The 13153-nt window shown below is 37.0% G+C and overlaps 1 protein-coding gene across 12 annotated transcripts in view; it reads left to right on the top strand.

Moving 5' to 3' along the window:
• TIAM1 (TIAM Rac1 associated GEF 1) overlaps nucleotides 1–13153 on the top strand; it is a 196446-nt gene that overhangs the window by 79755 nt on the left and 103538 nt on the right. The window contains exon 1 of one of the 12 annotated variants that reach the window (XM_058184640.1): nucleotides 3553–4063. The exons of 10 other annotated variants lie outside the window; for them this stretch is intronic. The gene's annotated coding sequence lies outside the window, so the exon portion shown is untranslated. Of the gene's footprint in view, nucleotides 1–3552; nucleotides 4064–13153 lie in introns of those variants that run through there. One more of the 12 variants, XM_058184639.1, reaches the window with a different exon arrangement.

Raw genomic sequence — 13153 nt, 5'->3', positions numbered from 1 at the left:
GCTAGGAGAACAGGGGCCAGCTAGTTATCCAGGGGAAAGGGGATTTATTAGATTTGTACTCTGCTGCAATCAACAAGACTCTTGACAGTTAACGTGCAATTTTATCCATGATAAAATATTTTTTTCATTTTTTTTCATTTAAAGCAAATAATCACACAATATTCAGATAGTCCATCAGACTGTAGACTAGGCAGGAAACATGACCAGATCATCTAATGCTACTTTAATATCGATATAATTTACTTGGATTTCAGTAAGGCATTTGACAAAGTAGACCATAAGCTACTACTTGATAAAATAGAAAAATGTGGGTTACACAGCATCACCACCAGATGGATTCGTAACTGGCTGACCAACCACACTCAATGTGTAGTCCAGAGATGGTATTCAGCAGGTTCTGACCAGTTCTGGAGAAAAAAATTTGAATCCCACCACTGGTGTAGTCCCCAATGGAACTCCATTTACATGGAGGGAGGTATGCAGTGGGGTACCCCAGAGCTCTGTTTTAGGCCCAGTACTCTTCAGCATCTTCATCAGTGACTTGGACAAGGGCATAGATGGGGAACTCAACAAATTTGCAGACAACACCAAGCTAGCAGGAATAGCCAACACTCTGGAAGATAGGCTTAAGATACAGAAGGATCTTGATAGACTTGAACATTGGGCGCTATCTAACAAAATGAAATTCAATGGTGAAAAAAGTAAGGTTCTACATTTAAGCAAGAAAAATAAAATGCACAGGTACGTTGCTCAATAGTGGTGACTGTGAGAGGGATCTTTGAGTCCTAGTGGACAATCACTTAAATATGAGCCAGCAGTGTGCGGCAGCTGCCAAAAAAGCCAACACAGTTCTAGGCTGCATAAACAGAGGGATAGAATGAAGATCATGTGAAGTGTTAATGCCACTTTATAATGCCTTGGTAAGGCCACACTTGGAATACTGCATCCAATTTGGTCACCACGATGTAAAAAAGATGTTGAGACTCTAGAAAGAGTGCAGAGAAGAGCAACAAAGATTATTAGGGGACTCGAGGATAAAACATAAAAAGAATGGTTGCTGGAACTGGATATGTCTAGTCTTATGAAAAGAAGAACTAGGGGTGACATGATAGCAGTGTTCCAATATCTCAGGGGTTGCTACAAAGAAAAGGGAGTCAAACTATTTTCCAAAGCATCTGAGGGTAGGACAAGAAGCAATGGGTGGAAACTAATCAAGGAGATGGGCAATTTAGAACTAAGGAGAAATTTCCTAACAGAGCAATTAATCAGTGGAACAACTTGCCTCCAGAAGTTGTAAATGCTCCAACACTGGAAGTTTTAAGAAGAGATTAGATAACCATTTGTTTGAAGTGGTGTAGGGTTTCCTGCCTAAGCAGGAGGTTGGACTAGAAGACCTTCAAGGTCCCTTCCAACTCTGTTATTCTGTTCTGTTAATGTAACACTATATTAACAGAATCTTTGTGAGTCTGAAAGTACAGTTCTCCTGCTGTCTCCTTTACAGCCTGAGAAAGCAGGGAAGGTCTGTTCTGAGCTTCTTGCTACATCCTCTATGCAGTCATGGCTATGCTGTCCCTTATCGGACCATTCCCTTGGCAACTTTTCTTGCCCTGCTCCTGACGTTTTTCCCACAGAGCTTTACAAATATATCAGTGTATTCCACAGCAACTGGCCACTATATTCTGAACCAATTGCAACTTCCAAATGATGTAAGGAAGTCATTCTGAAATCATAGTAAGTGATGAAGACATGAGCTACTGTCACAAACTCCTCTTGCTCCAGACAGGGATTCAGTTGGCACATCAGTGGAGCTGGACCAATGGCCCTCTTGCGCCTGGTCTCTACTTGCCCATCTAGGAGTAATATAAGCCCTTCCCCAGCAATTCTATGTAAATGTTAAAAAGCAAAAGGGAAATGACCAAACCATGTGGCATCCCACAAATGAGCAGCTGCTTGGTTGATCTTTCCTCTTTCTACCCTCCCCACTGAATAGAAGTTTATTCTGAGGAAGGACTAGAACAATTGTAATTATGATCCCTTTCTTGATACCAGTCCAAAAGAATACCATGGTTGATGGTATCTAAGCCTGGGGAGAAATCTGAAAGGACCCATATGGATGCATTGTCCCTATCCAAGTCCTAACAAAAGTTTTCTACAATGATGATCGGTGCCATCTTCACCCCTTAACCAGACTTCCCTGGCTAAAAAAGAGTATATAATCACTTGATTTTTTAAAACTTCTGTGTAAATTGTACACTGTTCATAACTTTTCAAAAGAAGAGAAGATTCAAAACTGGGCATTTGTTGTCAAATACTGATAGATCCAGAAGTGGGTGATTTACAGCCACTTTAAAGATTTCAAGAACATTACCACCTCCAAAGTGAGGAATGGACCACCTCCTAGATCCAAGTTGTCATGCTTTCCTCTGAAGGAGCCAGGAGGGCCAAGGGTCAAGCACACGGCTGGCCAAGGACAAACAACAGTTCACCATTCTTATCGACCAACTTAGTTTATAGGCCACAAGGAGTCCCAGACAATCAGGAATGAAATTGCAATATCTAATCTCTAGATTTTGTCCTCGAAAAAACAAAATTTTAGTGAATCTTAGTGTTCAGCAAAGTCCTGTGATAACTGGCTACAATACCAGATGGAGATCTAACTGTTGCCTTTTCTCTGAAAGGAAATTGGCCATCTTAAACAGGGCTGCTGGATGACACTGTCAATTCAGCAATACATTAGGGAGGCATTGTTTGACTTTTGAAGTGAAACATTTTGTAAAAGCTAAATTCAAATTGCAGTTATTAAAAAGGATGCATGTAGACTTTCCCTTCAGGGTGTGTTAAAAACAAGATTGTATATTGGTACAATGTAAATTGATGCAATGGGAATTAATTTCTTTTATTTAAAAGAAGTTAAAGTTTAAAATCCTGATGATTGCAAATTAGAAACAAAAATAATTTCTGCAGCTGTCTCTACTGCTTAATAGTTGACTGGAGTTTTACAGTCTATATTTGGTGGCGCCAGTAGATGGGAGGAAGTCCATTATCCAGGTCTTTTTCCATTGACTCCCTTTACTGAGAAGCATAACAGGTTTTTAAAGGATACATTTTCTTTAAATATAAAGAAAATGTATCCTTTAACATTCTTAAGATTCTGCCTAAAGATTTATTGTGCAGATGAATAGAGCAACAAGCAAATTGTTGTTGTTTCACATCTTAGACATTAGATCTGTGTGGGAAAGGCAATATATCTGAATAAAAATGGCATTTTGATAATGACCATCAAAAGCATTTCAATTTTCTGGCAGAAAAATTCAGATTTATATAATTCCTTTTTCCAAAATGATGCTTGTCTTGGTAAATTTCTCATGGTCTTCCAAGTGTTAAAAAGAGCAATAAATTGAAAAGGGTGTGGCAGGAAGGCATTCTTTAGTCCACAGTTGGTTGGCAGAGACATTGTGACACCTAATCCAGTTGTGAGTCAGGAACTGCCTTTGCCTGCTCTTTGTATGGACTTTCCTGATCGACCTGTTGCTTCACCATGTGTCAAAGACGCATGGGTGCAGCTTCTCACTTGTGGACCAGGCTTCCCTCTCTATATCTGTTGCATTATAGCTGTCAACATCTTTGGCATCCCAGCACTCCTGGAGAGCAACGGCCTAAGGAGGCTGACCTGGCCTTTTATTCCGTTCACTGTGTTTTTTCAGTGATTGGCTAAAGCTGCAGTTGTTTCCAAGCTTCTTTGTCTCCGCTGTGAGGTGGTGTTTGTAGGTATTTAGGTTTCAGGGAACTGAAGGAGACCCCCAGCCTGCTTTCCTCTGACATGGCAAAATGGGTGAAAAAAAGAAAAGCTTTTATTCTAGAGAAAAGGAGGGAGGGGGAGGAGAGGAAACTTTACAAATACACCCAAATGACCCATTCCCATTTAACATGGAACTTAACAAGTTACACCCACTTTCTGAGCCAGAAACGGAATGAGAGATTCATGCTTCCTCATTTTTGTTGCTAGAATTGGCTGCTTTCTGAAATGAGAACAGAGAATATGTCTCTGCCACTGAGGAAAGAGGTAAGCAGCTACCAGGAGATATTCTCCAATCGGGTGTGCTTAAACCGTATGCAAAAAAGTGGGATTGGGGAAAAAAGTATACAAGTGGTTGCTGTGATAATTGGTATGCTATTTACCAAGTATTCCTTGTGTTTTCACATGTCTGATTTTCTTCCATGCTAGAAGCTGAAAGGTGTGCTTTTCTGTTTATTTTATACAAATAGGCCTTAGAGAATTCTCATTTTCCTCTATCTTTTCATCGTTTATCTATAGACCTGAAATGTGAGACTTTTTCAAAAAGGAAATTTGATGCAGTGGGAGGGAGTGATTGAGTAAACGTATTTCCAGAGAGGCAGGGAAGACAGTAAGTTTCATGTTACATATTAAAGATGTGCCTTTTCCCTGAGCTGCTTGCCTGTATAATTATAGGTTATCACCTGAGTTACCTTTAAAGCTTACGTTGTGCAAGTTTCCAGTTTCAGTCAAGATTCTGCTGTGAGTACTGAACCTTTGAAAATTGGGAATGTGATTCTGCAATATTTATACTGGTACTTGCTTTCTGCACCTTTATGCCTTCAGAAACCTTAGCTTATTTCCATTCAGCAAGGCCCGCAGAATGATTCCAGCGATATTTTTCATGGTATCCGAAAGGATTCTTCTCAGGGAAAGCTGCATTTTAGTTACAAGAAGGGCTTGGATCTGTCCCATTTAGATTTGCAAAGTATTCCAAAGCACAGCTGTTTAAAATCATTTTGTGCACTTATGGCAGCTTTTTCTTTACAAACCTTTAACATTAATTTGAAATGTTTCCTTTCAAGTTGAAGTTTCTTTCTTTAGGATATTTATGAAATGTGAGTAGTCAAGGTTTTTGTCTTGTGTTTCTTTTAATTCCTTTTTTTTTTAGTCAGCCTTGCTATCTTCATTTTTCTGGTTCCCCCCCCCCAATATTTTTATTTGTAACTATTCAGCTCATTGGAAGCTGAGTAGGATATAAATTTAATTATTAATAACAGTTGGATCATGTTCAAAACTGATAGCACGGTTTAAGGAAAGAAATTACTTGGACACTGCGGTACAATAAAGTACAAAGTATGGATTGTAAGTTGATATCAGTATCAAAATGCAATAAATCTGAGTTAAGATAGATTGGTGTAGGCCAAGTCTTCTCCAATTTGGTGCTGCTGACTGAAAATGAAAAAAAAAAGTTGTTAAAAGTTGTTCAGTTAGCAACAGGTTGAGGTGTTAAAGCTCTTGCTTGTTTCTGACTCAGATTGCCTGATATTATAGCAATAGATAGGCTGCATTTTGAACTTCATGACTGGCACAACATTTTGTCACTTGGACTGATATCTCAAGGTTACACAAACAAAATTCATTTTCTTTAGCTTTATTAAGACAAGCTTTGCTTGGATCGTTTCATTACGTTTTCTGAAAATCCAGTGATCAGAACAGTTATTAATTTTGGAAGTGTTACTTTCAAAATTGTATTAAATGATCAAATGAACAGCATAAAAAGCCTCTCTGGACCAGGCTTCTGAGAATATGTCAATTTTGACCTTAAAAGTAATCATGATTTCATTTTGAAATATTTTGAAAATTTCTGACATAGTTGTATTCTTAGCGTTCAACAATGGTGAAATCCCCTCGGTTCTATCCGGCTCATAGTGCCAGCAGTGGGAGGCTCCACCCACCCGCCCACCCACCGGGACATCATTAAATCCCATTTATTAACCATCTGCACCTGGGCAGAAGAGGTTGTGAGTGTGCATAGCGTGCGTGCGCTCCCGCGCAGGAGCGCACCAAAACCGGTAGCAAAGGATTTCACTGCTGGTGTACAGTATTTATTCTTTAAAAGAACATTGTTTCTTGATTTGTTATTTCTTCCGTGATTAAAGCAAATTTTCTATATTGGTGCCCATCAGTTCCAGGAGGCTTGGGCAGGAAGTTCCTACTTTTCTAACTTTAATCTGCAGAGGGTATAAATGACGTCAAAATGCAGGTGAAACTGGGCAATGAAGGGTCCACCTTTTTTACATATATGTAATGAACATTAAAAAATTCACAGACGGTCAACTGTCTGGTCCTATTTACTATTTTGTGTCATTGACTCCCTCTGTGGATGTCCCTACTTAGATTACATTTTTTTCTTATGTTTTCAGTGCATGAATGCTGCTGATTTTATGAAGTGCCTTAATATAAGGCTGATACAAAATGTTGACTATTTAAATATGCAGTTTTATTTTAAAATATTAAAATAAAAAAATTCCAGTAGATGTCAGTTCTGTATTCCTTTCCCCTTGCCCTTCCCCTTCCCTTCTCTTCATTGCACTAGAGTACAGCAAATTATGGTCTGTGCAAATCTGATGTAGTATGTTGAGCCAGAACAAAAGTTGAGTTGCTAAACCCAAACAACAAGACTGGATATCTGAGCAAAGCAATACTCTTCTTTCTTTGCATTGCAAATTTGTAGCTAATTTTCCCTGGTCTTATTCATAATATTATCTCTTACTTCCTGGAGAAACTGCACATACTTGGTTGTTTGAAGCAATCTGAGGCACGCCTAATAATGTTCAAGAAAGAAATGTACTACATTGACTTTTGTGACCCTAATGAACTTGGAGATTTATTATGGAAAATGTCATGGACCAGAGTCATCTTTATCAGATAAGATTCATACAACATGAAATCAGTTCATTTTTAGGATATCACATTGTGTCTTTGCTGTAACAGAAGTAACATTATCTTTCTTCATTATGCAAGAAAGTATAAATAATAAACATGGTCTTAAGAACTGTTTAGTCTTTCTTTCTTCAACTTTTTCTCCATATGTGGTTGTGATTGAAATTGCCAGTATTTCCAGTCGTAGGATATCTGGAGGAGGTCAGCTTGTGGAAAACTAATTTACCTTCACCCTGTTCTCTTCTCTTTGGCTTTATTATGAAAACTGACAGGGCAACTAAACCAATACAGGTAGCAATAAAATTGCATAGATGAAATACCGGCTTATCAACTATTGCAAATAACTATTCCAGTTATTTGTTTTTAATCAGAATAAGTTTTTTTAAAATCACTGCTATATTCAGGATCATTAGATTAATATTTAAAACAGTGAATGCGCAGGGGCAGACACTGGTTTAACCATGTTTTCTTCGGAATGTCTTTCTGGGTATTTGTGCATGAATGATTCCAGCATGTTTCAGTGATTTTTATGGAACAATAATCCATCGCTGGATGAGAGAAATAAATTATTAATGGAGCTGAATGTTTCAGCATGGGGCTTTTAAGGGAGGTCAGGAGACAGAATGCTCAGTTCAAGATTAACACAGCCAGGCTACAATGCTCCAGGAGCAGCGTGGAGGAAAATCGGTAGAGAACAAGTTTAGGAATCCTGATAGCATTTATATTTTAGAAACAGATGGTAGAGAAGACTGCATCTGATTCCATCTGATTTCAAAAGCATGTTGCCTTTAAATGGTTGTGTGGTTATAACCTACTCCAGTTTTAATAATATAAACAAAAGTGACGCTTTCATTCCTTTAATTCAGCAGGTATATCCTTTGACTTTTGGTTTAATTATGCTGCGAAACATTGTCATGAGTCTATTAAGAAGCTAGAACACAAAACACTTTCAACAAATTCAAGCCTCAAGAAGAACACTTTATAAAGAATACGTTATAAAAATGCTTTGGAGAAAATTTTGTTTTCCTCTTCTTTTAGAGACTGAACTTTTTATTCAGCAATATTGAAAAAGCTTGACATATCTGAGCCAAAGTTAAGTCCTGCAATTTTGACAAAGCTAACTAACATAGCCCTTGTTTAGGCATATAACATTAAAAAAAATAATTTAGCTGGTTCTTTCAGCAGAGAGGTTAAAAATTCAATCATATTAATCCCTGTCAATATAAACAGAGTGACTGTAATGTTGACAGAGTCAGTGTAAGAGTTAAAAGCATGAAGCTTGGTGAAATAAAGAATAGAATAGAATAGAATAGAATAGAATAGAATCTTATATGCATGAGCAAAGCCATAAACATATAACACTACAGAACTGGAAGGGACCTTGGAGGTCTCCTAGTTCAACCCCCTGCTCAGGCAGGAAACCCTATATCATTTGAGATAAATGGTTGTCCAATCTCTTCTTAAAAATTTCCAGTGTTGGAGCATTCACAACTTCTGCAGGCAAGTTGTTCCACTGATTAATTGCTATAACTGTCAGGAAATTTCTTCTTGCCTCTCTCCTTGGTTAGTTTCCATCCATTGCTTCTTGTCCTGCTGTCAGGTGCTTTGGAAAATAGCTTGATTCCCTCTTCAACCTATTGGACATATCGGAACACTGCTATAATGTCACCCCAGTCCTTCTTTTCATTAAACTAGACATACCCAATTCCAGGAACCATTCTTCATATGTTTTAGCCTCCAGTCCCCTACTCATCTTTGTTGCTCTTATTTTCCTTGGTTTGCTTTGTTTTGATGAAGGCACACATTACTTGCAATTCTTGGTTTGTAAAAAATGCTCATTTTGGGATTGCAGTTTCTTTGCAATCACTAATCTTTCAAGTGGCAGTCTCTATCATGTAATTTCATGCATCCTCTCAAGAACCAACCTGGGAAATTTCATGCAAAACCAGAGAGTTCTTGTGAGTTTGATGTAATTTCATGTACAATGATTATAAAAGTTTTAGTATATTTAATTTTGTGAATTAGTTGGAAGCCAATAATTGAGAATAGTCACTGTCAATAAATAGGCATAACTCCCTTTGTTGCCTATATTTTGTATAAGTTCATCTCTGTCTTCCGTAACCTTCTGCCAGAATAAAATTCTGTCTGTCTGTCTATTTTCAGTTTATAAAAAATCTGATTCTGCCAATAGAAAACAACAATAGATGTTAAGCTAAGCGTACCAAATAGAATTCTAGGAATTCTTTGTAAGAAGCAAACATATGTTTCTGGATATGGTTTGGTGCAAATATACAACATGAGTTTGTTAAATAAATCTTAATTTCAGTATATCATGAAGAAATGATGAAATAATATTGATCCTCAGTGATGGACCATTATTTTTAGAAGGTTTTATCTATTTTTTCATAGTTTGTGATTTAGTTTGGTAGATCTTATACAAGAAATCTCACATTAAAGTTTGTGGAGTTCTTTCCTTTTTTATAATCAGAGTCTGAATAATTCCTGAACAGCAATTTGCTCATGAACTATGTAGTGATATCAACATATACTGATTTCACTCTTCAGAAAATCTATTAGGAAATAGTTGCATTATTTATCACAACTGAATAGTGGATCATAACAGAACAGTTCCTACAGCATGTTAAGGATAGCCTTTAGATATATCTAAGAGAGATGGCATTTTGATCTGTTTAAATAAATATAACAAAGATTACCTAGTGTAGATGATGAAAGTCAAATGTTTTTATAATAGGTTAAAAAAACAAAGCTAAACTGGAAAGGATTATCTAACTATGGGAGAAAATGCACTTTCAAATAATATTGTTGCATAACACAGAAGAGTATATGTTATCACATATGTATTATTTGAAGTGTATTCTCTCCCAGTATTAAGCAAATTTACCAAAATAGTTTGGGACTGACTTGTATCATCTAATATTATAGTTTACATTCACTTGAGATTTGTTAGTATACATAGTAGTGTAAACCAGCACAATCAAATTCATTTTACATCTTTCATTGTTCCTTAACACTACAAACTGGAATATTGATAGTTGGAGTATCACCAAATACCTCCTTTTTTGGGTGGCTTTTTAACTGTCTTGCTGGATTAACATATATTGGGAACACAATATTTCCTAACTATCTTGTAAACCTTTAGCTAGCTTAACAAAGATATTCCCAGTTTTCATAGGACCATTTCTACTTGCATGGAGATTAGAATATTAGCCATGAAGGGGTTCTGATAGGTCATCTTTGATTAGGTTTGCCTAAGAAGGTAATGCCTGATTTTCTGCAGCTAAAATCTGCAAACAAAGAGCCATTCATCTGTGTCTGTTCTCATTTTTTCTTTCTGAAAAAATGGAAACCAATATTTTGATTGAAATGAGCATTCTTGCATATTCTGAATTTCTTATAATTGAGATGATGCATTTGAGGACATTTTACTCATGTATTTTTAAGAGTAGCATTAATTTTATTCTGTTTATTATTTAGGGAAGGGCTGTATCTACTGTAGACCCGAGTTTATATACTCCCCTCTTGCAAGTCATGAGTTTATAACAATAATCTTCACTAACAGCCTATTTCTAGATTATCCACTTAATAATAGCACCACTTGAACACCATTCACACTGACAAAATCACCATAAGTCAATTGAAAAAGGCAGTTTTACAGCTAACATCCTGCGCCATTACTTTTACTATTATTAAACAACATCTGGCTACCCCAGATGTTTTTGGGAAGAACTCAATAGGTGGACAAAAAATACCAAATCCAGTTTAAATATCTCACTGATTGGGTGACCAACCATAAAAATGCTATGGAAATTCATTATTTGGAAATGTTGAATTTATCAGACCTGAACATCCTAATTTTACCCCAAAAGCCACACCTTGCTTGGAACGCTTAGTCACTATCTTAATAATTCTTAGTCCTTGGTTAGGACTTCAGTTATTAAGTTTTAAAAATCTTAGACTGTGAATCTAAGTGTTGATTACTACTACTATTCCTACAACTACTACTACTAATGATAATACTGATAATAAAAAAATGAAACTGCTTTCTTTTATTTTTTGAAAGCTGCAAACTTTGTCTTTATGAACAGACTGTGATCTACTTTCCAGCAGGTGATCCTTCATTTGAAGGTGCCTTTATTTGAAGGGGTGTTCAATTTAAACCTGATTTTTTTCACATAAAAAGACTATAAAAAGGCAAATTCTAATCGTATCAGCAACAGTACCTGGATAAAAGAGCTGGTAAATGGAAGATATGCTAGCTGCACTTTCCCACCATAGTGAAATGTTCTGTATTTCTTGCTAAATTATAGTAATTATTTCTAAATCTGCACCTGCATCTATATATATAAAAAATAACATATGCTGACCTTAGGCAACCTGGCATTCTGCTTTGTTCTCTTATGCATTTTTTTCTTTTTTCTGGGTGGTGATCATCCCTTAACTGCTCTGGTTTACAGTGACAGTGGGTTTTGTGTGTATTGTAATTTGCTCTGTTTAGCTGGGAAGCAAGAGATGAAAAAGTCAGACAGTGAGGAAACATTACAATGACATCTCATTATGCTTTTAAAATCTCTAGGTGTGGCTTCAGAGAAATAAGGCTCAGACCAAGCAGATTGTTTTAGTCTGCTTTCATAGATTATTTCTCATCTCCATAATGTCTGCACCACTAGTCCCAAGGGCCAAGAAGATCTAAGCAAGTCATGAATGGCATCATGGATGAATACCTGCATCTTTCCCAGCTAACCAGGGCTATTAACATTTAAATTGAGAATGATGGGGGAGCGGGGAAGGCAGTCTAGACAGAATAAACAAACTCACTTCATAAAAGTACAACACAAAAGGCAGGAGATGAAATAGAACCAGAGAAGTCTAAGAATTAAGCCATGTATTTCAGCCATAGATCAAAACAGTTATTATTTTTTAAAAATATATTTATTTTAAGGAGAGTGCACAGAGAATCACTTAGTTGTAACCAAAATAAAGGTTGATACTTTTATAGCAGCCTAGATACTAAGAGCTAGCTATCTAATTTTTAAATAGTTTTTTTAACGTATTATCTAGGACAGTGATGGCTAACCTTTTCCGGACTGAGTGCCCAAAGTGTGCGTGCACGCCCAAACCCCCCAAATGAAATGCACGCGCAACCTCTTGCATGCACCCTGCTTCCCCACTTGGCCCCCGCTCATGACCCCTGCCCTGCCATGCATACGCACATGAGCCCTGCATGAGCCCCGCCCCCACACGTGCGTTCCCGCAAACCCGTGCATGTGCATGCACTCCCCACGTGCACCCCGCTGCACATGTGCGGCAGAGACCTGAAGACCAGCTGGTTGATGGGAGGCCTGTGCGCATGCACAGTGGAACTGAGCTGGGTCGATGGCTTACGTGCCCACAGGGCACTCTGTGCACCTCTGGCATGCATGCCATAGGTTCACCATCACGGATCTAGGACCTGAGGTATAAAATTAATAGTTCTATACTGTGTACAGTAATAATCTCCCTCTCCCTCCCTCCTTCCCTTCCTCTCATTAAAAATGTCTTTTAAATAAATGCCTATTTCATATGGATGGAACACTTACAAAACAAAGACAGCTGGAAAATTACCTGGTTAGCTCTTGGTTTAAAATAGTTTGGTGTCAATTAAACTGTTCAACTACACAAAGCTTGCATCACATTGGCAATTTTTCTTTTATAGAATTCACATAGAATTAGTTATTTTAATTTAAAACACCCTTACATTACCTAAAGGAAAAGCTCAGTGCAAAAAATGATGTTGGATTTTTCTTAGTTTGCTTCAAATGCATTTCACAGCATGCCTTTAAGTATGGCTTATATGGTATGCTAAAAAAAGTTCCTTAGCATCAGTAACTGGTTAACATTCCTTTTTTTATTCCTGTTTAAAATTTGAAAAATAATTTTAGGCGTGCTACAGCCTGATAATAAAATACCTTGAATTTGTTTAGATAGCTTAAGTGTATCAGATTCCATCAGCCTGTTTCTGATTGCCTTTCCTTCTTTCTCCTCCTTCAAGTAGTAAACTTTTGTATAATTACATATATTGATGAAGTTGCACTGTGTCAAAGTGATTATTATGTTTGCCTGGTCTTCTATCGTGGTTGCATTTTATGGTAATAATATCTATCTATATCGTCTATCTTATCATCTACTTAAAACATTTAGAAGCTATCTGCTCTCCAAGGAAAAATAAGAAGGAGTCAAATATATTTTAAACAAATGAACTTTGGAAGGAGAGTAGAGAAAATTAGCGCAGGGTGATAGTGTGATATTCCACCAATCTTCTGCAAAATATTTTTTTTCTTATTGCTACACGTTGGGGAAAGGTATAGTTTTGATTTCAAAAGCATAGGTATGGAAAGATTAATTAAGCTCCCTACAAACCAGCATACAAATAAT

Source organism: Ahaetulla prasina, chromosome 5 (genome assembly GCF_028640845.1).
Source record: "Ahaetulla prasina isolate Xishuangbanna chromosome 5, ASM2864084v1, whole genome shotgun sequence".
Taxonomy (NCBI): Eukaryota; Metazoa; Chordata; class Lepidosauria; order Squamata; family Colubridae; genus Ahaetulla; species Ahaetulla prasina.
Note: the sequence above shows the minus strand (reverse complement) of the source record. Positions and strands in the feature narration are given on the sequence as shown.